The sequence below is a fragment of the Pseudorca crassidens genome, chromosome 14 (genome assembly GCF_039906515.1).
Source record: "Pseudorca crassidens isolate mPseCra1 chromosome 14, mPseCra1.hap1, whole genome shotgun sequence".
Classification (NCBI taxonomy): domain Eukaryota; kingdom Metazoa; phylum Chordata; class Mammalia; order Artiodactyla; family Delphinidae; genus Pseudorca; species Pseudorca crassidens.
The window spans coordinates 77,909,054-77,936,453 of record NC_090309.1 but is presented as its reverse complement, the minus strand read 5'-3'; the positions used below and the strand labels follow the sequence as shown (position 1 = coordinate 77,936,453).

At 43.7% G+C, this 27,400-nt stretch overlaps 2 long non-coding RNA genes across 8 annotated transcripts in view; both read right to left on the bottom strand.

Moving 5' to 3' along the window:
• The window catches only part of LOC137205441 (uncharacterized), a 59,861-nt gene extending 50,425 nt beyond the window's left edge, over positions 1-9,436 (bottom strand). The window contains exon 1 of the long non-coding RNA XR_010934146.1: positions 8,796-9,436. This is a non-coding gene — a long non-coding RNA (uncharacterized lncRNA). The remainder of the gene's footprint in view (positions 1-8,795) is intronic.
• Positions 1-27,400, bottom strand: part of LOC137205439 (uncharacterized) — a 393,223-nt gene that overhangs the window by 278,503 nt on the left and 87,320 nt on the right. The gene's annotated exons all lie outside the window — the stretch shown is intronic.

The window sequence follows — 27,400 nt, the reverse complement described above, 5'->3', positions numbered from 1 at the left end:
TATCACTGATGGCGCTCATGTGACTGCACAGCTCCATAAAACTCTGGAGGGGTTACCTTCCCTTAATGGCGTCCTTCCCTTTCACTCACCAGCCACTTCTTATTGCAAACAGCTGCTTGGAAACGAGAAAACATTTTCTATTTCCAAGGGACATTGCTGGCTCTCAAAGTACTTTGCCCATTTTATTTAACAAATGTTTAAGTTTAATCAAATTTCTAATTCCAAAAAAGAGCCAACCTTGCATTTTGAATCACTAGCTTGTGAGACTTCTACATTTAAAAGAATGTAGAAGGAATCAAATTCAAGAGCCAGAAAAAGAGTGAAGTATGTGGCTCCCATGGCTTCAGCTTACTCCTATGATGTTCTGCCACCCCCTGACCAGCTGGCTTCTGCCCATGCCATGATTCTAACGGGACCGACCATCTCAGCTTATAATGAAGGCTTCCTTGAGTTCTGATAGAAAGCTCATTCCCAATAACCCAGTGAAACTGCATCAGCACCAAAGTAAGGGGGGAAAACAAGCATCATATAAACTTTATTAGGACTTTATTATGAAATAAACTAGGCTTACACTTCTTTTGGAGGGGAAAAGGATGAATACAAAAAAATACCGTATTTTTACTTACTAACGTGCACTTGTAAAATGCATGGCGTGCTGTTTTATAGGCAGTAGCATATAAAATACTTTTTCCAGATGTGGATTCATAATTCTCAAAAGGCTATAATAGTTATCATAAGATTTATGGAGGATAACTTATTAATCACATTTTTTTTCTTTTAGAGATCTGTTTAGTAAGATGAAAGAGAACTTTAAAATGTCATTTTAACCAAATGTAGATGGCCTAATATCAAGTTACTCCTTTTGTTCACATTATTTTTAATGACTTTATTTGTTTTATTGCCTCCACAAGTCAGTGCCAACTTGGTGGTAATGATCTATTTAGGAAATCTCTTAAGATTTTTAAAGTAAAACAGAGTGGAGCTCTTTTAAAAACTAAATGAACTGAACTATGTGAGTTGATTAGTGCTCATTTGAGAGACACAGGAGCTACTAAAGCTTATTTTTGATAAGATTTGGAGGAGACAAATCTTGTGAAAACTGTTGCTCCCTGAACATTCGTGTGGCTTCTTCAACAGAAACTTAGAAGCCCACGTGTGTCTGAAGTGCTACAAGTAACACACTGTTAAATAACACACATTTTGAACATGGATCACTTTAATCTGCCTTAGATCATTAAAAACACAGCTGTGTCAAATCCATATTGTGGACCCAAGTCACATGATGAGTAAAAAAGCCCAAATGACCCTCTTTTTGTCAGTCACTTGATTTGAAGTAAGTTTTGTCTAAAGCGTAACACTGACAAAGTAAAAAAAAGATAACTTTGCAATTCAGGGGGACTCATCAGTCCTAAGATTACTGTCTTCTCACACTCACACACCATCCCCTCTTCTCCAATCCATGGCTTCACGGGCAGAGGAGTTAACACTGTACTATGGGTAGAGATCGTTACTGAATTAAAGGTCAGCACAGAGACTCACCATCCGTCTTCCCTCCAGACTCTTACAACAGTCATCAGAGTTCCCTCATCTCTAACACAAGCATAACAACATTTACTTTGCAAAGTTATCACGAGGATTAAAATAAAGTGGTGCATACAAATCATCTACAGCCTGGTGCACAGCCCGTACTCAGTAAATAGAAGCATTAGAGTTACCATGTGCACAAGCGCGTGAGAAAGTTTTTTTTTACTTTTGAAAGAGCAATACAGTCAAGTAGTATTTACTGACAGATTTGAAAATGAAAGTATGAAAGACAGAAACATACTGAGTAACTACCATGTATAATCCACTATTCTAGGTTTTGTAAGGGACAATTGAGGGAATCTAGGATCCAAAGCATTTATAATCAATGAGGGAGCTCCAAAGCATGTGTTAACAATCCCAGCATCATTTTAAATCAATGGCCATGTGAAAGCACAACACCGGAGCTACACCTGGAGTACAAGTGGCAGTTTCCACGTGAAGGGTGTTGGCAGTGATTCCTGAAAGTCAAGAAAAGGTTGAGAATGGTTGCGTAGGTTATGAAGACTTCATGCAAGTTGGGCTTGAGTGACTATAAGAAAGTGGGGTGGGAGGGTCGGGAGAAGGAAACTCAGGAGCATCTGATATTTAAGTCAACCAGGTAGTTGACGCGACTGAACAGCTTGAACAATGAGGCCATGATGCCAGAAGAAAGGACCTGAGAAACTGAGAACCAGGTTCAGTTTCTGTATAGAGACACAAGGCCTCTCCAAAGCTCTCTGGACGTCTGAGAGAATGCTGTGATTAATACCAGTATTAGTCCCCGAAGGAGAAAATGTTCTACCTGTGATGAAGATCTGTGCTCAACGTGGCCCTGACCATGGCTGTTTTCCATGAGAAAGGAAGAATGCACGAAGTAGCTATCAAGGACACAGCCCTCCAGCCGCACACCTCACAGATCCCTTCACGGCCACAGTCTCTGCACTCCTGGCAATTCTCTCTCGATCTACAGACCCGCTGCCCCAAGGCTATGAGCTCCTTGAGCACAGGAATTATTTTCTCTCTGTTTCCCTAAGGTCATGGACAGAGTCAGCAGTCCAGGGATGTCTGTTGAATGGTCTGTTCTTGGCTGCGAGGCCGGTGGTAATGACAATTGTCAAAATGAAGTGTTTACAAGATTCTCATCTGTGTTGAAACTGCCATAAGAAAAGAGGGAAAGAAAGAGGACAGAAAGGGAGTCCTAAAGTCCACGTGGGATGATGAAGTCTCCCACACTTCCTTCAATAGTCTAAGAGCGCAGCCTGTTTTTTTTTTCCCCAAAAGATTTTCTTTAATTTCATAAAATATTTTCATGGACACATGAGCTAGCAAATACACATGCATCTGTGTGTATTTTGACAAGATTATCCCCTGTCCCTACCCCCCTACTCCCACAGCAAGGTGGACATAAGACTGGAGAAATGAATACAGAAGATGGAACAAATAGAAAAAAAATGATTAAAAGGATGGAATATAATATTGTGCTTGGTTATTTTCCTATGTCACAACCGAACAAAACATTTTGGTGCAAATAGTTGATGTTTCCTCTTTTCCATTTAAGTCTGGTGGAGAAAAAAATACTTTTTATATAAGAAAATATGTGGGGTTTTGTTTTCTCTAGGGATACTTTTAACCAGTAGCCAACTAGCGATCTACTTAATATCAAACCAGACTCCATCTGGATCCTTTCTCCTCTAAAGGAGGGACCGGACAGGACCAGGTCATGAGGAAGAGGCAAAGGGTCTTGAGCACCCCACCCAGGAGCCCCGTGCCCTGACAGTGAGTGGAGGCCTGATCTCTGCCTGAACCTCAAAGCCCCACAGCAGGAAACAAAGCAGCATCCTTGGACCATGGGGAAATATGCTTACCTACTAGCTCAGCTGTCACCAATCTGGAAAGCAAAGGGGTGTTCTGTCCACATGAGATAACACACCTTGCCTTGCCTGAATGGGGAAGCTCTCCCCAGGTCTACTGTTCTACTCACCTAGCCGGTGTTCTGCTCACCTGGAAGGCACTGTCTAAAGTCTGGGGGAGATGCCCTGGAATGAACTCCACATCTCTTCCAAGCCATGGTGACTCTTAACCTTTACTAATGCTTCTTGGCTGGGACCGTGAATACAAACCAGAGGTTGACAGATGTGCACAATAACAGAGAAGCCATGTGGGTAGCAGTAAAGAGAGCCTCACAGAATAAGTCCAAAACACACCACCTTTGTCATCAGTCAGGACCAAGTTCCATAGCCCAGAATACATGCATTGGAGCATTTCAGAGAGAGCAGAGCGAGCAATGATTAGGTAGATCTTCTCTTGGAAGTGGCTTTTCCAGAGTAAAGTAGCCAAGAATGAGAACCACTGGATATATCTCCTTTTGCTAAGTTGGGGCCGGATCAGGGTGGGCCTTGAAGGGCTGCCAGAGGAGTTTATACTAGACGGTAGGTGGTTATTGACTGAAAAGTCAGCATGTAGACTCACTTTCCCTTTTCCAGCCTCCTCCATATCTGTTTCTTCAGGGAAACAAGAGCTCACACATCTATAACAATTTGTCTCAGGCAATATTCTTAGTGCTTTGCTCTTAGTAACTCAATTATTGCTCACAACCACCCTATGAGTTACATACTGTCTTTATCCCCACTGTTACAAGTGGAAGCACAAGTGGAAGGTTGACAGACACCCTGGTAGGGAAGATGGAATCTCAAATGGTGTTTAATCTTCTAATGGGCAAATGTTTTTCAGGGCCCAGAGTCTATAAAAAAGTAAAGTCTCCTCTCCTCTCTGTTGAAATCCAGAAGTCGGTAAAGTCTGAGAGAATAAGTGGCATTTAACTCATTAGTCTGCAAATAACACCACTGTATGTTCTCTTCACCGGTTTAGAGAACAGAAGTCAAACCAAAGGTGGGAGCTCAGGGCATAAATTTACCATCTGCGACGAAACGTAATCAGATCCGAAGAGTTTCCACTTTGAAGTCTTCCTGAATCTGTGTGGGTTACAGGTCTGAACACATCACCAGCTTTGACAGGTGGCTTTATTTTTCATTTCAAAGGGGAGAAAGCAAGCCGGGAAACCAAGCGAACACGTGCACAGCGGAGCTTTGAACGCTGCCCCCCGAGCATTCACAGAGGCGCTTTTCTAAGTTCGGGGTCACACGTTCAGAGGAGTGAAAGCAGCTGGGCTCTGGTCCGCCCTGGACTCCGTCCTTCCAGTCACAGCTCTGTGAAAGCTGCCTTTCTCCAGCTTCGGTGTCCACCGTCTTCTCAGCCCCCACACTAGCTGCAAACTGGGCCTGAGCTTCAACCAGTGCTGCTGAGGTCGGGTGATGACTCCAGGCAAGAAAGGGCTCAACTAGGGGAGCAGCAGTTGCCATGTCATAGTGGAATGACAGCACTTCTAAATGCTGAAACCCAGCTGCCCTTCAGAATTATTCAGCCCCTAGCCTGCTTGGCAATGCTGAACCCGTCTAACGGATACCTTTAACATCCTGAGCAAAGCAGGGCAGAGAGCCGTGAGGTGGCCGACAGCTCACGCAAGGTATGAGGTCATTAACGTGTGATTTGAATCCAAAAGCATCACCTGCTACTTATTCATGAAAATGGTGCAGTTTGTGCCTGGTGTTACCCAGCTCAAACTCAGACAAGTGCAAGCATGTCACAGCCTGCTGGGAGCCTCCTGCATGAGGTCCCAAGGAAGAAGCCCCTGGAAAGGCCAGTGCTGACATTCACCACACCCCACTGCATGAGAGCCACTCGGCCTGGACACCCCTCCAGAAGGCAGTATGCTGGGCGGGGTAAGAACTTTCTTCAGGAGGAAGGAAGGGGGCTGGTGTGAGAGATCAGGTCAGGCGCTTGGCCTCGTAAGGAAGAGTAACTACACGTATCCTGGCGAGGTGACACTCATTGTTTTCCAGCCCAGCTTCTTCTGGGCCAGTACGAGTGTCCTCGGGAGAGGGGCCAAGAGTTAGTCCCTTAAACAGGTGTATGGCCAGAGCTCCTGGATGAGACTGAGGGCACAAAAGCAGCATAACTCATGGGCATCCTGGGCTGAGTACTGGACGGCAGGATTTGTCTTTTTATTTTTAATAAATAACATTTATTAGACTTTTTTTTCTGATTATAAAAGTAATACAGGCTCATTATAGAATGACTAGAAAAACTGGGGAAGCACAAAGAGGAAAACAAACATTACCTGTAATCCCACCATTCTGGTCACTGTGAACATTTTCTTTACTCAAGTCTTTTTCATACTGTGAATATACTTTTTAAAAATAAATACTGCTTTGTAAGCTGCCTTTTCTCTTAGTAATACTGCAAGAAACCTTTCCCCCATCAGTATATATTCTTCCACCACACAGATTTAGTGGCTAAGGTCCTGTAATCTACTCAAACTTCTTGTGGACCATTAGTTTAATTCCATCATTTTTATATAATATATAACACTAAAGTGAAATCTTGCAGGTACAACTTTGTGTACATCTCTGACTGTATCCCTAGGATACATTTTTAAAAATATGACCATGGAAATGAAAGGTTTGTATTTCCTATTATTAAGATTTTTGTTATGTATTCTAATCTTGTATGCTAAGGGACTGCAAAATCCATTCAGGATTGATCAGTGGATGCCCTTGGCTTCGTGCTTACTGGAGGTGGCTCTGTCCCCTGTGTTCTGATGGCAGCACTTCAGGTTGTTCTTCAGTCGCTGTCATGAAGTAAATGATGGATGATGCCATCACTGGGAGTAGCCCCTTATCACATAATTGACCTTCACCAATGCTCTTCTCCACTTAATAGTATTGCAAAGTGTTTCCAAGATTGGATTTGGGGGTCAGGTAAGCCTGGGTTTGGATCTCTGCTTCTCTTCTTATTATTTTGTGACCTTGGCCAAGTTAACTTAATCGCTTTCAGTTTCCTCTTAAACTTGCTGCTATTGCTATGGCCACCTACCCCCTACAACCATTCCAAACCCTGCCCCGGATTTAGCTTATGATGATGGTCTTATTTTCTGACTGAGTTAAAAGATGTGAGAAAATTTTACTATATCAGAATTTTCTGGGTGTCAATAAAGCAGAAAGCAATTAAAAGTCATGAGGAGTTATAGAAAGCATCTTAGGAATCAATTAACCCCACTCTCCCATGCCGCTTTTCAATGAGAAAAGGCAAGGGAGGAAACGCGAGGATCAGCCCTGCTTGCGAGTTTCCAGTATAGTCTTTGTACTCCAGCTTTTTTCTCACTGCCTCCCTCTCCACTGTCACATAAGTCTCTGAAGCAACAGAGGGGAACAGAGAAGGTAAATCGCATTTCCTGCAGAACTTTTGGCATGGAAGAATTGGAGGTATTTGACCTGCCAAAGGTCTTATAGAAATGGTGGGAGAATGTGAACTCTCCCCCGGGACAAGAGGGATGCAGTCCAAGTCCTGCCACTGGCTGGAACTGGCATTCTGTGAACCCTACCTTCAAACAAAGGCAGAGACGGGGTTCCAGTAATAAATGGTGAGCATGAGCTAGAGTGACTCTTTGGTGAGCGACTCTTTGGTATCTCTTGCTTCAACTTTACTGGTCACTACAGGCTTGTGCGTCCTGGGAATTGGCAAATAAATTAAAACTAGTTAAATCTGGTTTAACACTGTGAAATTTGTGAACAATCATATTTCCCTTGGAGGAAAAATCTATGCCCTCTCTCCTCAGAAATCGAAATACAAAGAAATTGTTGACAATATATAGAAGTTTCATGAAAAACTGTCCTATGATCCCAAGACAGAGAAAGTTAGAACAAGGATGGAATTACGAGGCACTGAGGTGGGTGTAGCAAAAAGGTTGGACTCTATTTAACTTTTAAGCACTCTGATTGCCAAGAGTAAAGGGGAAGTACGTTGATTTAATAATGGTTATTAGTTACAAAGCCAAAGCATTTAAATCCATCTTTAGAGACACATTTATTTCTAAACTTAAATTCAAGGGAAAAATTACCACATGGATCTCGATAGCACACAACCCAAAGTCTTTAACTTTGATCCCCTTCAAGGATCTAGGAAACTGAGATCATCCTTCCAATAATCTAATTAACTACCTTTCAAGGGTAAGTAAGGACCCATGGTGCCCACAACCCCTTCTCCCGGGGTAACAAGGACCCTGTGGCTTGTCATCATTAAGAATCCCTTTCCTAGGACACCACGGCTACGACATGCCTCAAGGCCCAGTATACTTCAATGAAGGCCCATTCATTCATTCACAGACATTTTTTCTAAGGGCCTGTTTTATGCCCGAAGTTGGATTAGGCACTGGCCAACAGGAACTAATAGATAACAGATGAGAGAATGAGCTATGGCCAGAAAGAGGCAATTTAATGAGATGTAATCATTTTCACCTGTGAATCTCCATATGCCTAGCAGCAATCCTGCGTTATAGAAGGGAGTTCCGCTCTCCTGTACGCAATACTGTCTTTTACACCAGCTAGAAGCTCCCTTAGGGTCAGGGGCTCTACGTTGCGTCTGTGTCACCTGCAGTTTTGATGGTGCCACTGGGTGTTTAGTAAATACTTGCAGAGAGATGGGCTCATATCCTCTCCTGCGCCCTTAGGACTCTCCCTAAGCCTATGGGTGTCTGCCTCATTAGGTTTTCGCTAAGCCTGCGTATAATCTGTTTGACCCCTTCTGGGGCCTGGAAAGTTGTCCTTCCCTTAGTACCAAACCTGTTCCTCCTAGTGGGGCTAAGACAACACTTCTTTTCCAAGCCTGACTCTCAGGACCCCACGTGGCTTTCCTGTCCTTGTGCACCATCCATGTCCTTCATAAAAGACTCCCAGACCAGCCCCATTCATGCCTCAAGCTTCCGGCACTGGAAGCAAGAAAGAGGCAGCAAAATTTGCCTTTCTTTTTTTTACTTTTAGCTTCACAAGAGAGTTACAAAAGTCATCTTTGGTCACACTGAACAAAGCAGAAAACTGGCCTGTGGTCGTCAGGAGTCAGGTCATGGTGATGCCACACTCTTAGTGCTTTTTAAAATAAATACTGAAATTACCAATTTAAAATAATATTTAAGATGGCGGAAGAGTAAGACGCGGAGATCACCTTCCTCCCCACAGATGCACCAGAAATACATCTACACGTGGAACAACTCCTACAGAACACCTACTGAACGCTGGCAGGAGACCTCAGACCTCACAAAAGGCAAGAAACCCCCCACGTACCTGGGTAGGGCAAAAGAAAAAAAAGAATAAACAGAGACAAAAGGATAGGGACGGTACCTGCACCAGTGGGAGAGAGCCGTGAAGGAAGAAACGTTTCCACACACTAGGAGCCCCTTCGCGGGCGGAGACTGCGGCTGGCGGAGGCGAGAAGCTTCGGAGCCGCGGAGGAGAGCACAGCAACAGGGGTGCGGAAGGCAAAGCGGAGAGATTCCTGCACCGAGGATCGGTGCCGACCGGCACTCACCAGCCCGAGAGGCTTGTCTGCTCACCCGCCGGCGCGGGCGGGGCTGGGAGCTGAGGCTCGGGCTTAGGTCGGAGCGCAGGGAGAGGACTGGGGTTGGCGGCGTGAACACAGCCTGCAGGGGGCTGGCGCACTCCCTGCTGGCCGGCAGGGAGTCCGGAAAATGGTCTGCAGCTGCCGAAGAGACGAGACTTTTCCTTGCCCCTTTGTTTCCTGGCGCGCGAGGAGAGGGGATTAAGACCGCCTCTTAAAGGAGCCCCAGAGACGGCCGCGAGCCGCGGCTAAAAGCGCGGACCCCAGAAAGGGGCATGAGACGCTAAGGCTGCTTCTGCCGCCACCACGAAGCCTGTGAGCGAGCACCCCCCCTTCCGGGGAGCCTGTGCAGCCCGCCACTGCCAGGGTCCCGGGACGCAGGGTCAACTCCTCCAGGAAAACGCACGGCACGCCTCAGGCTGATGTAACGTCACGCCGGCCTCTGCCGCCGCAGGCCCGCCCCTCACGCCGTGCCCCTCCCTCCCCCACCCCCACCCCGGCCTGAGTGAGCCAGAGCCCTCGAATCAGCGGCTCCTTTAACCCCGTGCTGTTTGAGCCAAGAACAGACGCCCTCCAGCGACCTACATGCAAAGGCGGGGCCCAATCCAAAGCTGAGCCCCTGGAAGCTGTGAGAACAAAGAAGAGAAAGGGAAATCTCCCCCAGCAGCCTCAGAAGCAGCGGATTAAAGCTCCATAATCAACTTGATGTACCTGCATCTGTGGAATACATGAACAGACAACGAATCGTCCCAAATTAAGGAGGTGGACTTTGCGAGCAAGATATATTATGTTTTCCTTTTTCCTCTTTTTGTGTGTGTATGTGTATGCTTCTGTGTGAGATTTTGTCTGTATAGCTTTGTTTCCACAATTTGTCCTAGGGTTCTATATGCCCGTTTTGTTTAGTTTTAATTTTTTTCTTAATTATTTTTTATTTTAATTATTTTATTTTACTTTATCTTCTTTCTTTTTTTCCTTCCTTCCCTCCTTCCTTCCTTCCTTACTCCCTCTCTCCTTTCTTTCTTTCTACTTCTACTAATGCTTTCTTTCTACTTTTTCTCCCTTTTATTCTGAGCCGTGTGGATGAAAGGCTCTTGGTGCTGCAGCCAGGAGTCAGTGCTGTGCCTCTGAGGTGGGAGAGTGAACTTCAGGACACTGGTCCACAAGAGACCTCCCAGCTCCACATAATATCAAATGGCGAAAATCTCCAAGAGATCTCCATCTCAACACCAGCACCCAGCTTCACTCAACGACCAGCAAGCTACAGTGCTGGACATCCTATGCCAAAAAACTAGCAAGACAGGAACACAACACCACCCATTAGCAGAGAGGCTGCCTAAAATCATAACAAGTCCATAGACACCCCAAAACACACCACCAGACATGGACCTGCCCACCAGAAAGACAAGATCCAGGCTCATCCACCAGAACACAGACAACAGTCCCCTCCACCAGGAAGCCTACAGAACCCACTGAACCAACCTTAGCCACTGGGGACAGATACCAAAAACAACGGGAACTACGAACCTTCAGCCTGCAAAAAGGAGACCCCAAACACAGTAAGATAAGCAAAATAAGAAGACAGAAAAACACAAAGCAGATGAAGGAGCAAAACCCACCCACCAGACCTAACAAATGAAGAGGAAATAGGCAGTCTACCTGAAAAAGAATTCAGAATAATGAGAGTAATGATGATCCAAAATCTTGGAAACAGAATAGACAAAATGCAAGAAACATTTAACAAGGACCTAGAAGAACTAAAGATGAAACAAACAATGATGAACAACACAATAAATGAAATGAAAAATACTTTAGATGGGATCAATAGCAGAATAACTGAGGCAGAAGAATGGATAAGTGGCCTGGAAGATAAAATAGTGGAAATAACTACTGCAGAGCAGAATAAAGAAAAAAGAATGAAAAGAACTGAGGACAGTCTCAGAGACCTCTGGGACAACATTAAACGCACCAACGTTCGAATTATAGGGGTTCCAGAAGAAGAAGAGAAAAAGAAAGGAACTGAGAAAATATCTGAAGAGATTATAGTTGAAAACTCACCTAATATGGGAAAGGAAATAGTTAATCAAGTCCAGGAAGCACAGAGAGCCCCATACAGGATAAATCCAAGGAGAAACACGCCAAGACACATATTGATCAAACTATCAAAAATTAAATACAAAGAAAACATATTAAAAGCAGCAAGGGAAAAACAACAAATAACACACAAGGGAATCCCCATAAGGTTAACAGCTAATCTTTCAGCAGAAACTCTGCAAGCCAGAAGGGACTGGCAGGACATATTTAAAGTGATGAAGGAGAAAAACCTGCAACCAAGATTACTCTACCCAGCAAGGATCTCATTCAGATTTGATGGAGAAATTAAAACCTTTACAGACAAGCAAAAGCTGAGAGAGTTCAACACTACCAAACCAGCTTTACAACAACTTTCTCTAGGCAAGAAACACAAGAGAAGGAAAAGACCTACAATAATGAACCCAAAACAATTAAGAAAATGGGAATAGGAACATACATATTGATAATTACCTTAAACGTAAATGGACTAAATGCTCCCACCAAAAGACACAGATTGGCTGAATGGATACAAAAACAAGACCCATATATTTGCTGTCTACAACAGACCCACTTCAGACCTAGAGACACATACAGACTGAAAGTAAGGGGATGGAAAAAGGTATTTCATGCAAATGGAAACCAAAAGAAAGCTGGAGTAGCAATTCTCATATCAGACAAAATAAACTTTAAAATAAAGACTATTCGAAGAGACAAAGAAGGACACTACATAATGATCAAGGGATCGATCCAAGAAGAAGATATAACAATTGTAAATATTTATGCACCCAACATAGGAGCACCTCAATACATAAGGCAAATACTAACAGCCATAAAAGAGGAAATCGACAGTAACACATTCATAGTAGGAGACTTTAACACCCCACCTTCACCAATGGACAGATCATCCAAAATGAAAATAAATAAGGAAACACAAGCTTTAAATGATACATTAAACAAGATGGACTTAATTGATATTTATAGGACACTCCATCCAAAAACAACAGAATACACATTTTTCTCAAGTGCTCATGGAACATTCTCCAGGATAGATCATATCTTGGGTCACAAATCAAGCCTTGGTAAATTTAAGAAAATTGAAATTGTATCAAGTATCTTTTCCAACCACAACGCTATGAGACTAGATATCAATTACAGGAATAGATCTGTAAAAAATACAAACACATGGAGGCTAAACAATACACTACTTAATAATGAAGTGACCTCTGAAGAAATCAAAGAGGAAATAAAAGAATACCTAGAAACAAATGACAATGGAGACACGATGACCCAAAATCTATGGGATGCAGCAAAAGCAGTTCTAAGAGGGAAGTTTATAGCAATACAATCCTACCTTAAGAAACAGGAAACATCTCGAATAAACAACCTAACCTTGCACCTAAAGCAATTAGAGAAAGTAGAACAAAAAAAACCCCAAAGTTAGCAGAAGGAAAGAAATCATAAAACTCAGATCAGAAATAAATGAAAAAGAAATGAAGGAAACGACTACAAAGATCAATAAAACTAAAAGCTGGTTCTTTGAGAAGATAAAATTGATAAACCATTAGCCAGACTCATCAAGAAAAAAAGGGAGAAGACTCAAATCAATACAATTAGAAACGAAAAAGGAGAAGTAACAACTGACACTGCAGAAATACAAAAGATTATGACAGATTACTACAAGCAACTCTATGCCAATAAAATGGACAACCTGGAAGAAGTGGACAAATTCTTAGAAATGCACAACCTGCCAAGACTGAATCAGGAAGAAATAGAAAATATGAGCACACCAATCACAAGCACTGAAATTGAAACTGTGATTAAAAATCTTCCAACAAACAAAAGCCCAGGACCAGATGGCTTCACAGGCGAATTCTATCAAACATTTAGAGAAGAGCTAACACCTATCCTTCTCAAACTCTTCCAAAATATAGCAGAAGGAGGAACACTCCCAAACTCATTCTACGAGGCCACCATCACCCTGATACCAAAACCAGACAAGGATGTCACAAAGAAAGAAAACTACAGGCCAATATCACTGGTGAACACAGATGCAAAAATCCTCAACAAAATACTAGCAAACAGAATCCAACAGCACATTAAATGGATCATACACCATGATCAAGTGGGGTTTATTCCAGGAATGCAAGGATTCTTCAAAAATGCAAATCAATCAATGTGATACACCATATTAACAAACTGAAGGAGAAAAACCATAAGATCATCTCAATAGATGCAGAGAAAGCTTTCGACAAAATTCAACACCCATTTATGATAAAAACCCTGCAGAAGGCAGGCAAAGAGGGAACTTTCCTCAACATAATAAAGGCCATATATAACAAACCCACAGCCAACATCACCCTCAATGGTGAAAAACTGAAAGCATTTCCACTAAGATCAGGAACAAGACAAGGTTGCCCACTCTCACCACTCTTATTCAACATAGTTTTGGAAGTTTTAGCCACAGCAATCAGAGAAGAAAAGGAAATAAAAGGAATCCAAATCGGAAAAGAAGAAGTAAAGCTGTCACTGTTTGCAGAAGACATGATACTATACGTAGAGAATCCTAATGATGCTACCAGAAAACTACTAGAGCTAATCAATGAATTTGGTAAAATAGCAGGATACAAAATTAATGCACAGAAATCTCTTGCATTCCTATACACTAATGATGAAAAATCTGAAAGAGAAATTAAGGAAACAGTCCCATTTACCATTGCAACAAAAAGAATAAAATATCTAGGAATAAACCTACCTAAGGAGACAAAAGACCTGTATGCAGAAAATTATAAGACACTGATGAAAGAAATTAAAGATGATACAAATAGATGGAGAGATATACCATGTTCTTGGATTGGAAGAATCAACATTGTGAAAATGACTCTACTACGCAAAGCAATCTACAGACTCAATGCAATCCCTATCAAACTACCAATGGCATTTTTCACAGAACTAGAACAAAAAATTTCACAATCTGTATGGAAACACAAAAGACCCCGAATAGCCAAAGCAATCTTGAGAATGAAAAACGGAGCTAGAGGAATCAGGCTCCCTGACTTCAGACTACAGTAATCAAGACAGTATGGTACTGGCACAAAAACAGAAAGATAGATCAATGGAACAGGATAGAAAGCCCAGAGATAAACCCATGCGCATACGGTCACCTTATCTTTGATAAAGGAGGCAGGAATGTACAGTGAAGAAAAGACAGCCTCTTCAATAAGGGGTGCTGGGAAAACTGGACAGGTACCTGTAAAAGTATGAGATTAGATCACTCCCTAACACCATACACAAAAATAAGCTCAAAATGGATTAAAGACCTAAATGTAAGGCCAGAAACTATCAAACTCTTAGAGGAAAACATAGGCAGAACACTCTATGACATAAATCACAGCAAGATCCTTTTTGACCCACCTCCTAAAGAAATGGAAATAAAAATAAACAAATGTGATCTAATGAAACTTAAAAGCTTTTGCACAGCAACAGAAACCATAAACAAGACCAAAAGACAGCCCTCCGAATGGGAGAAAATATTTGCAAATGAAGCAACTGACAAAGGATTACTCTCCAAAACTTATAAGCAGCTCATGCAGCTCAATAACAAAAAAACAAACAACCCAATCCAAAAATGGGCAGAAGACCTAAATAGGCATTTCTCCAAAGAAGATATACAGACTGCCAACAAACACATGAAAGAATGCTCAACTTCATTAATCATTAGAGAAATGCAAATCAAAACTACAATGAGATATCATCTCACACCAGTCAGAATGGCCATCATCAAAAAAATCTAGAAACAATAAATGCTGAAGAGGGTGTGGGGAAAAGGGAACCCTCTTGTACTGTTGGTGGGAATGTAAATTGATACAGCCACTATGGAGAACAGTATGGAGGTTCCTTAAAAAACTACAAATAGAACTACCATATGACTCAGCAATCCCACTACTGGGCATATACCCTGAGAAAACCATAATTCAAAAAGAGTCATGTACCAAAACGTTCATTGCAGCTCTATTTACAATAGCCCGGAGATGGAAACCACCTAAGTGTCCATCATCGGATGAATGTATCAAGAAGATGTGGCACATATATACAATGGAATATTACTCAGCCATAAAAAGAAACGAAATTGAGCTATTTGTAATGAGGTGGATGGACCTACAATCTGTCATACAGAGTGAAGTATGTCAGAAAGAGAAAGACAAATACCGTATGCTAACACATATATATGGAATTTAAGAAAAAAAATGTCATGAAGAACCTAAGGGTAAGACAGGAATAAAGACACAGACCTACTAGAGAATGGAATTGAGGATATGGGGAGGGGGAAGGGTAAGCTGTGACAAAGCGAGAGAGAGGCATGGACATGTATACACTACCAATCATAAGGTAGATAGCTAGTGGGAAGCAGCCGCATAGCACAGGGAGATCAGCTCGGTGCTTTGTGACCGCCTGGAGGGGTGGGATAGGGAGGGTGGGAGGGAGGGAGACACAAGAGGGAACAGATATGGGAACATATGTATATGTATAACTGATTCCCTTTGTTATAAAGCAGAAACTAACACACCATTGTAAAGCAATTATACTCCAATAAAGATGTAAAAAAATAATAATAATAAAGTAAAATAAAATAATATTTAAGGTAGACAGTGAAATCACTAAAATAAGAAGATAAAACCCTGACTCCATTAATGTTCTAGGTCCTACTTTTAAGAAAAAGTTCAAATCTTTAGTTTCGGGCACTTAACACCATAGCTATAATTCTGGATAAACTTAGGAAAGAAGGAAACAATGTTTAGTGTCATTATTTCTAAAAGTAAGCCTGTAGGAAAAGACCTCCCTGTGATTTCGAGTTGTGTAATATGATCTCAGCTAAGAAAACTGGAAAAGGCGAAGTATCGCAGGATGCTGGTCTGTAGCATCAACCGTGTTGCTGCTGCCCCCATGTAACAAAAGCAGCTCACCTCTACGCCATGTTCTCTAAGTGCCTGCAATATGATGAGTGTGTTACACACATTATCTCATTTAATCCTCAATAACAACCATATGAATCCGTTATTATTATTCCCTTTTTACACATAAGGAAACTGAGACTTCAGAGGTGAGCTTAGACATTTGTAGGTGACAGCTGGGATTAAAATCCAAGTGTGTCTGAGTCCACAGTATCTCGCTATACTTAACTACTGTATTATATTTAAGCACTGCCTCTTATAAAGCATAGGACCAGATCGTTTGATTTCTATATTCCACTTCCAATACAATGTGTTGCATTTACCACAAATTCTGTTTTGATTATGGTTATTAGTAATGTCACTGTGGTTAATGAGAAAGGTCATAAACAATTGTTATTATTGCTATTGATAAAACCAACATGTATTTATATGTCATTTATAGCTTATAAGGCACTTTTGCAATTATATTAATTTTGATTAATTTTTCAACAACTCTATGAGGTGGGCATGTCCCTGTTTTACAGACAGGAAACTGAAGCTCAGAGAGTTTGAATGATTGGTACAAATCTGTTAACCTGTCGATGTTACGTAGACCCCACTGGCACAACCCTGAGAGGGATGCCTCCTTAAACCCTGTGCCCCAGGCATCCCCCTAGGTCCCGTCCTGAGAACAAGCCTCAACTTGAACTCAATTCTCCTAGTTATGCCTGTGATCAGTTTCTGTCAGCTTGTAAGATACCGATGTTCCTGATCTACTGGAAAAGACAGACGCGGTAAGTTAACGATGAGTAAGGCAGACTAAATACAAACGAATCAAGATTTCTAAGACTCTTGGCGAGATGCAGCTTCTTCTTGGGCCCTTTGACTGGGGAGCCTCTGGGAGACTGCAATTATGAATCATTTATCTCTGCACCTGCAGCCTTGGCCTTGGGCTTGATGCACAGTGGGTACTTAATACTTCTGGAATGATGAAAGAATGAGTGAACCAGTCAACAGATACTTCTGAGTTTGAAGTTCTCCAGTATCTTCTTAGCCTAGTGCTTCCTCTTTTGACTTGTTCTTAGGATTTGGAGAAGATGGAAGGGAAAGCAGGGAGCCTTGCTGAGCCTCAGGCAAGGTAGGACATAAGGGAAGGGGGTCGTGCAGTACAAGCCTGTTGTGTCTTCCCGCTTCTCACTGACTCAGATCCCTGACCCCCAGATACCTCCCTCTGTGGTCTTGGAGGTGGCAGGGGAGTCCTTACCCTTATGGGAGGAGACATTTCACCTCAACGTCCCTGTTCCAGATTATTCTCTAGGAAAACTGGGCTCTTTTCATATGCAATCCAGAAGCTGCCACCACTCTGTAGAATGTTGCAATTTTTTTTTTTTTTTTTTTTTTGCGGTACGCGGGCCTCTCACTGTTGTGGCCTCTCCCGCCGCGGAGCACAGGCTCCGGACGCGCAGGCCCAGCAGCCATGGCTCACGGGCCCAGCCGCTCCGCGGCACGTGGGATCCTCCCGGACCGGGGCACGAACCCGTGTCCCCTGCATCGGCAGGCGGACTCTCAACCACTGCGCCACCAGGGAAGCCCAGAATGTTGCAATTTTATAGTAAGATTCTTTCTTTCTATTTTAGCAAGAAAGAGAAGCAAGACATCCCAGTTTTTAACATGGATTGAAAATGGAGTTTTGCCAGCTTTCTGGGTTTTACCCTGCCATGCCCTGTCAGCCACGGTAGGCGAGGAAGAAGCAGTCTGTGTTCCTAGAGCATTTTTTTCAGAATAGGAAAATTTCAGTGATTTAGATAATTGAGTGTCTGGATGAAAATTTACCTGTGCCATAACTTTAAATAAAAAGGGTTTTGATTAAATGATATCAGCAAAACAAACAGGATGAGGAAGTAGAATTTCTGTCTGATTTAATGAAATACCTATTTCTATTGACTGTGTATATAAGTAATGGTAATTGTGATCCAATTCCATCTACTTATTAAAACATACGGCCTTCTACTAATCAGGAAACATTTATTAGTCTAGTTTGGTTACATAAATGCCTTTCTTGGGTTTTGTTACTGTTGACAACAGACTTTAGCCTCCCTCTTGACAGAGATTATCTGTGTCCATGAGGTTTTACCTGGGAAAATGTCTCAGGGGAAGGGCCTGCTGGAGAGGTGTTTGTCAAGACCAACCCTGGCCTGAGAAAGGTGATAAAACTGTGCAAGGAAAAAAACAAACAAACAAAAAAAACTGTGCAAGGAAATGGAATGTATACAGAAAGGTCTTTGGATGCAATTCCAAAAGCGGATGAACCTCCACTCTGGTGCTACGATATTCAGTAGCGTTGAGATCTTTCAGCATGCTCCTTTACATGATAAAACTGTTAAAAGAGGTGAAGAAATTGGCCTGTGAGGCAGTAATTCCATCCGTGCCCAAATATCTTGTAAATAAGGAGAGGTTTTAAGTGCAGAGTGACTCCCTGCTTTCAGGAGCTGCCAGGGTGAGGCGGTGCTGAAGGAAGATGTTGACAAAGAGCAAAGGGAAGCTGACAAGGGCCCTTTTCCTTCCTGGCCTGGGAAACAAGCCTGGTCTCAGAGCTGAAAGGACCTCCAGACGTTACCTGGGCAACGACAGTACCACTGGCGTAAATATAAATATCTGCCTAATAAGAGTTCACTGATGAGACCAGCAGAAAGTTAGTGATGCTGGGAAGGTGAGAACTCAGGTTTTCTGCCACTTCAGCTGAAGGAATCTGTGTAACTCTGCTCTGCTTTCCCTGGCCTGGCCAGCCCTCCATGTTTGTGGAAGAAACATCAGCACAGAACATCACAATCTATCATGCATCTTTACACATCACAAATAGGAGTTGTACCATGATGTAGCAAAGCACCAGCCTCCGAGTGCCTGGGGGACTCTCCTCTCATCTCCTCTCTCCTCCTTACACACACACACACACACACACACACACACACACACACACACACACATACACACACACACACACACACACACACACACACATGCAGGTTTGTATTGTCCGAACTCTTCTTCAAAACCTTCCTGGACCAAGCCCACCATAGCGGTCCCTCCATCAACTAAAATACCAAGGAACTCATTATCAACTAAAATACCAGGGAACTCATTATTTCCTCTGCTAGAGATTTCTTGTCACTCCCAAAAGAATTAGCAGCTCTCAATCAAACATTTCACTGTCTTTCACAATGCCTGTACTTAGTCGGCACTTAGTTAAGATTTTCTGGTCAAGTGAATAACTTCAGTTCAATAAATAAACACCCAGAAGTTACTCCTCCTTCCCTCTCATCTCCACGTTTGTCCCCCATCCTGTAGCCCTTCAGGACCCCTGGGTAGCACGAGGCCTGCTGGGTCAGCCGTGTGATTCGGGGTCAGTCCCCTCCCTGTAAGCTGAAGGGGCTGGGCTTCCAGTCTGTAGGGGCCTTTCTGGTTTAACCTGATGGACTGATGTGATGCCAGACTTTTCAAATGGTCATTCGTTCGTGCCTCAGGCAGCAGTTTCATAGTTTCACTTTCAACCTTTGAATAAAGATTTAAAATTAAGTTTTTTCGGTCTCAGTCTCTGTGGCTCCTTGTTTTCCTCTTGACTATCCAAGTTCATTTCTGCCCCTGGAAAAATGTAGACTACTGTCCTAGGTGCTATCCTGTGTCCACTAGGAAGCACTCCCCAATCCCCATCCTGCCCCAACCCTTTCTGCCATGATTCATGCAGGGCTCCCCTCTCCCTGGCCTGGGAGGACCGTCACCCCCAGCCAAGCCCTCTGCCCTTCACCTTACCTGACCTTCTCCAGGGCACCCTCCCCCGCGTCTCCCCCACCTACCGTGCTGACAGCTGTGGGACAAAGGCTCTGAGCGCCCTCCTACCAAAAAGGCCCTGCTGTCCCATCCCCTCAAGACTGGGACCTTTCGTTTGAAAGTCTTACGGTCCTTGTTATTTGATTTTGTTTGTTTGTTTTCTATTGGTGGGCTTCTATTACCTTCCTCTCCACACACTACCCACCCAACCCCTGCTCTCCCTGACATGCCCCGCTGGCTCCCCCTCGTCCTCCAGATCTTGGGAGACCCTCGTGTAGAGACAAGGAACCACAGCTGCCTTCCAGGCTTCCACTCACCCACAAACCCAAACAACCAAGTGTGCAATTATAACTGCATCCTCCCTCCTAAATCAAATTTCCTTCTGACTGGGAGCTGGAAAGGCAGCTGGCGTAGCAGCTACAGCCCCATCAACCTAGCCAAGAAGGCCCGGTGTCCTCCTAAGGGGAGTAGCACCTGCCCAGACACACCTGCCCCGGGCTCCGACCCCAGGCCACGCCCTCTGTGTTACCAAGCCCAGAGCGCTACCATTCCGTGCCCGGGCTTCCTAGACTACAGCTCTCAGAAAATCAAAACTATATCTCAGTCACTTTACGGCCCCCCCACACATTCAGGCCTGGCACATAGCTGTGGTCAGCAAGTCTCGTTGAATGAACAAATGAATGAGTAGCCATCTGGCCACGCTCCTTCCTCTACACGCAGATTTCTCATGCTGGTGAGGCCTCCAAACTCATGCTCTGCGTCCCATGACTGGCTCTGTGTCTCCTCCTCAACGCTCTGTTCTCACTACCTACTGTACCAATGCTTGTGAACTGCAAGTTACCCCCCTAGGATTTAAACTAGACGGGACCAATTCTTTTGCCTTTCTTCACAAAACTTGCCTTTTCACCATTATCTTCCTTGGATTTGGACTCTCTCCAGATGGTCCGCCTCCCTCCTGAGTTGTCAAGCTGAGAAAGAGGTTAGGTTTGTAAGACCAAACCCTTAGGTTTTATCTATTCAGATGGGAGTCTCTGAGAAGTTTGGCTTTTTGCTCTCGGAGAGGATCCTAAGTTTCAATGAGGCAGAATGACAAAATGACGCCAAAAGCAGCCACTTCCCCTATGCACTGGTCATAGCTGCAGTGGGGTGTGACCACTGCTCGTCACCCTATGAGCACATTTTAGGAGGTCTGTACTGCAGAGAAGACAGTCTTTACAATCAAGGTGGGAATTAACTGGCAAGAGCATGGTGGTCCAGGATACTACTGTGGTCTCTGCACTTCCACTGGGAGGCCCATCATCCTCTTCTGTTTACCAAGGTCTTTTAAAAATTATTATTGCTGAACACCTAGGACTGTAGGGTTCATGAGCTGCATGATAGGAAGGCTTAAGCTCAAGTCGTCTGAGTCCTGGAAGAGGATCAAAACCCAAGCTGAAGCTCCTTCCCGCCTGACTCCCAAGGCCATTGTTATTGTGTTTAGCTTTGGATAAACTTTCCTATGGAACGGGACTGCTCACAGCAGTTCATTTTAAACGTGCTGGCTTAGCTCTGGCTTCATGTGTGAGCGCAGGCCTGTCATCATGCATTCCAGGTCACTCTCTGAAATGAATTTGTCTTTCCTCAGTGTTTCTCTGAGCCGGGGAGCAGACATTCCTCCGGCTCTGCATTAATCCAATTACTAAACACCTGCAGACATGCAATAACAATTTGGGTGCCAAGAGCCTTAGAAATGGTTTTAGAGCCGAATGTAATCTGCTGTCCTGCTATCAGGAGTCACGTTACACACCTGCCAAGACCCAAGCCAAAAAAATAACATTCCCGGTTCTCACTCCAGGCAGGAATGCTCCGCGCACGTTACAGAGACAGAGTGACAGGCACTTTAGCTTGACTACCACAGAGCCCATTAAACATTTGGAACTGCTCAGTAATTGGATCCAAAGTCACTTTAGCACTAAAATATTTACAAGGAAAGTGTGACAAAACAGGATTTTTCTTCCAGGGACAGGTAAGGCAAAATCCTCCCCCACCAAAACCAACTCAGTGAACGTGATGACGCGTGCTGATCCCCTGTGCTTCCGAACATGTCAGAGGGGGCTTCTTACAGGGTAATCTCCAGGATGCCTCGTGGCCACAAGGATGCCTGAAGGGAGAAAATAATCCCACCCCATCGTCTCATTCTACCTCACTGCAGAGCGTCTGAGTAATTTAGAAATTCAGAAGCCAAAGACACTTGATGTTCCTGAAGATCCTGCACTCGAGCCTAAGACCAGTGATGCGTGGAGGACAGTAATGATACCTTTTTCCAACACAGCCACCTCTAAAAGAAATGAAAGAAGGCCTCGGCGAGCCTGTCGAACAACCCAAAACAAGCCTCGATTGAGAATTGTTCTTTTTTTTTTTTTCTAGGCTGGTTTTGGAAAAATTCTACTGCTGCCTATGGTAAGAGTTAAATAAATCATTCACAGAAATCCCTTACTTCCATGCTTTTTACAAGAAGTTTCTCTACAACCGGAGATGCCATGTTATTTCATCTTCACCGACTTAAGCTCTTAAGGCTGGGGACAGTGTCTGCTCATTTCCACAGACTCGGGACCTGCAGAGAGCGGGCGTGGATTACAGTGGCAAATGTTCGCTGAATGTACGCTTGGGTCAAGGGTCCTTTCCCATGATATGCACCACCCTGGGCTAAGCAGGCATCCAAGTGAACATGAGGACGTCCTTTCCTTCCCTCGGTCACTTAGTCTACATAAAGAAACCACTGGAAAGATCAGCGACCAGGATATGAGAGTAGCAAGTATCCAGGGGAAGGAGGCAGAAAAGGGCGCATCCTGTACACGGCCTCCTTTGAATTAGCCGCCCTCGCCTCTGAACAAACCTCACTCTGAACCGAGATTTGCAGACTCCCTCAGGCAGCCTGCCACCTCCCACCTCAGAGCACTTAGAGTCCACACCCCTCATCTGGCACTCCTGCAGCACTAAAATAGGACATGTGATTGGTCGCTGCATGTGTGAGTCTTGTCTTCCCAATGCGGGCCTGAGCCCCCAGGGGCAGGAAGGGACATGTTTCTCACCTCTCTGGTTTGGCCTCTCCTAGCTCCAACAGTCCAGGCACTTAACAAAGAGAGGGCCCCTCACGGTTTACTCTCCTTGGATTTTCTTTCTACAAAAATACACAGCTGAGACCCTCAGCTAACTTGGTTTCCAGCTATAGTCTAAGTCTTTGCCAGTCAAAGTGTGGTCCATGGGCCAGTAGCATCGGAACCACCTGGAAGCTTGTTAAAAATGCAGAATCTTAAGCCCCACACTAAACCCACTGTATCAGCCCCTGCATTTCAGCAAGATTCTCAGGAGATTCAAATGCATGTGAAAGGCTGGGGAGCCTAGTGAAGCTATCACCCTCTCTCAGAATGGGACCCTGCTGAACCCTGGGAATTCACTATCTCTGGCAGAGTCGTCTGTGTGCTCCACGAGCTGCACGGCTCGATACGGCTCCCATGGTGGAGAAAGACACTGAGAATCCAAGAGGTCTGAGCTGGAAGAGAAGAAGCAGCAAACAACAGCATCTCCATCGTGTGCCTGAGAGGACCATTCGGTGTCCAGAGAGCACGAGTGCACAGCCAGAGGCAAGGAGGCCAGAAGCTGGCTCCCGAGGAGCATTCTGAGACGAGACGGGGGGCTCGATCTGCCAGCCCCTCCCATGCAGCCCAGCGCTCCCAGCCCACATGTAACCTTCAGCCCCTGCCCAGAGCAGTCAGCGTGACAGTAATAATAGTAGTCACGAGAAAATGCAACCTCGATCATGCTAACAACTTTTGAAAAGTAAAATGCTCGGGATATGATTTCAATTAAAACTCACATTGTCTGACTTGTCTCTCTGCATAGCAAGAGTTCACCTCCTCTTGCCCCCTTACCTCCTCTTTTCAAAACGAAGGCGGACAGGAGGAACTGTGTTGACGCCTGCTCCCACCTTGAGGTGTGGGGCTCCGGATGCCCGACATCACTTCCTACGCCCTGTCTGCTGAGCCCCCATAGCAAAAAAAAAAAATGGCCTTCATGCTGACCTCACCCCAAATAAATCCCCCAAGTTGTGGGCAGAGTCAGAGTCCCTTTCTCTCTACCCCGCCCCACTCCCTTTTGTGTGTGTGTGTGTGTGTGTGTGTGTGTGTGTGTGTGTGTGTGTGTGTGTGTGTGTGTGTGTGTCTCAGTTTATGAATAAACAATTCTGAACTTAAAAGGAACTGTTCTTGCACAAATGGAAGGAGCCTAAGTTCCTTGCCAGGGCTTGTCTCATGCAGACAGCCCCAGTGAGCTCCAGTGATCTACCTCATTTGTGTTGAAGGTGACTTTTTCTAAATCAATTCTGATCACCCAGCAGGTGAGTGCCAGACAGCCAGACGTGGATGGGGAGGCAAAGGCCTCGTCAGAATCCTGGTACATACCCTCCCCAAGGAAACAGACTTGCTGTCACCCTGGAGATCTCTAATGCCCCCTTTCAACAAGATGCTAAACAGAATACAATATACAAGGCCAGCATCAGAGACATTAGGTTATGTGTAAACAATCATCTTATGCTTCTTAAGAAATTTATGAACTAATGCCACAGATACTTGTTGAGTGTTTGACCCTCTTTCTGAATCTTCTCATCCTTTCTTACCCAAGTAATACCTATTCGTTCTTTACAATCAGCTCAAATGTTATCTACAACAAAACTTTTCTACATTTGGTAGTATACAATAAAGATGTTAAAAAATAAATAAATAAATATTATTGTTTAAGTGGGAAATTCCAAAAAAAAAAAACTTTTCTAAATGCTCCCAAATTTCCCAAATGCTCTCCCATTCTGCTTGGGGTAAGTATCCTCCTTTGATGGGGGTTTTTCAGGAAAAACAAAATTAGCGATTGTTGCTCAGATGGTTTCTGTCTATTACTGTGAGGGGAATTAACGGTGACTTTGAAATTCAAATGAAGTAACTTCTGTTATAATGCCATATATATGTTCCTGATAAACTTCACATTTTGTAAAACCACACATTAAAAGCAGCAGGGCTTTGGGGAAAATAAAGTTAAGAACAGACCCCCTCAAAATTTTAACCAAAGCACTAACAAAAATAGTAACAATTAGTAATACAAATAACAAAGTAGTTAAATCACCACGGATCTTTACTCCCGGCATCAAAGCCACCCCATTCTTTACATCTTTAAGTTCTTTAATTTTTAATTTAATTCCTTTAATTTCTGCCTTTGAGACACAGGTCCTATAGGGCATTTCATCTAATAGAGATCAGTCTCATCAAGATGAAACATAAAATCCAAGGTGTAAACCCTCTTCATCAGTTAATTTTTTTTAACACTAAGGGAAAGGTATTTGCAGCACCTCCCTTTGCATTTATAGCTTCCCCAAACAGTTTAAAACAGAAGAACGTGTACTGGTACTTAAACCCATCACATTAGTCACTTCTCGCTCTAAAGTAAAGTACGTGCAGGATTTTCAGCTTTTTTCTTAAGGTCTTTATATATCACAAAGGCTTTCTCTTTACTTGAGAACAAATGGGCCCTCCTTTCTAAAAACATTACAATGTTTTATGAAAAATCACCATTATACTGATACCATTTTTCCTATTAAAAGAAACATGTAACAGAATGGACTGTATTGGCACTTGCAACTAATACTATGTGAGTGTTTCAAATATCAATTGTGTGGTAGACATAATAGGAAAGAGCAAAAGGGACTTAACCTTGAAGAGGTGATTAAGGCTAAGGATATTAAGATGGGAAGACTATCTTGGATTATCTATGTGGGTTCAACCTAATCACAAGGGTCCTTATAAGAGGGAGACAGAGTGCCAGAGTCATAGAGAGAGACACGGTGACAGCATCAGATGTGGGAGTCACGTGGGACCACAAACCAAGGGATGCAGTCAGACTCTACCAGCTGAAAAAGCCAAAGAAACGGATTCTTCTCAAGGGCCTCCAATGGAAAGCTGGAACGCAACTGCTGGCCCACTTTAGACATCTGACCTCCGGAACTGTATGAGAATAAATCTGTGTTGTTTTAAGCCATGAACTTAGTGGTAATTTGTTACAGAAGCAATAGGAAACTAATACAGACAGTAAAACCACCACAGTAAGGTCAACATCAGTCTTTATTACCTCATCTATCCTATTTACCATCACCACCTCCCAGTTTTCAACTGAAGAAGCATAAAACTTCTTCACTGTGGGCATGCCACCTTAAGGGTTTTGCCAGTATGGTCTCATAGCAGATGCTCATGTACTCAAAGACTGAGACAATAGAGTGATAAATACAATCAAAAAGGACTTTGTTAAATATTTAACATAAACTGAATAAACCCTTATACTTACTATATAAAGCCCCAAGTGAAATAATTCCTCAAGGTACGGCACTGAGTAGTATTTAGATCAAAGGAGTCCATCTAGATACTGACTTCAGGTCTTAGCATCAATTATGTGCGTAATAGGTATAACGGGGCCCCAAACTCAGTTTTATCCAATCTGGGAGAACTACTCATTACACTCGCAAAACTGTGCATTGCTACTACCCCCAAAGACCGCCAAGCAGGCAGCAAATAGAGCCTCGTCCCCAGACTGAGTAAACAGGGAGAACCCATGTCTGGAGCCACCAGCCAGTGGGCAGGGCCTCAACCTCACCTCCTTACTCCAAGCTAAGCCCACAGCTTCAGATGCCTTTTCTTTCCAGGATCAGAAGCAAGCAGCTAGAAGAAGTATGTACAACACAATACACACGACAAAGTATTACTCTCAAGCCAACTCTATCAACTTCCTACTGAACCTCTTTCCAACGAAAAACAGAAAACAGAAAGAGAAATGGCCAGAGACCTTTAGCACCTCCTCAGGGAAGCTGCCGAGGCCATTCTGACTGATCTCAGACTTCACGTAATTCGCTGTCACGCCGCTGCAGGGGTGTTTTAATGCGGGGTTTCCTCTCCTATCTTTCTACCACTCTTACCAGTTAAAGTATCATGTCCATATTCTCGCCTTTCAGTGTGAGACAGCAAAGCCTCAATGATTCACTTCTGTGTTGGGTAACCAACACATTTCCAGATCAAAAACAGATTTAGTGAGGTGATGTAAAGTAGTCACTCGACAAACATAAAAAGCAGCCCTGGGGGGTTTATGCAAAGTCCAAACAGAAACAGGAACTTGGCTTACTTGATAGATCTGAGCTGTGGTTGGCAGAGCTCAAAATACACAGCCCTTTCTTATCTCACTCCGATTTCTCACCATGACTGCTCCTCTCACGCCCTAATATTTTCAGATGAGTCTAAGAGGGAAATTCAATTCTTTCCTCAAAGGTAGGAAAAGTGAGTTCTTTTCTCTTGGGAATCAAGAGCACCCCAACCATGCCGCCAATGCTTTGGGTCACTCTGTGTTGCGGGGGCCCAACTGCAGCTCTCTAAAAAACATGGGGTGTGGTGGAACGTCTGCAAAGATGGTTGAAGAACATGGAGTGTGGTGGATCGTCTGCAAAGATGGTGCCAAAAGTCCCTCCCAGTCCTGGGAGCTCACGTCTTCCCTCTACTTCC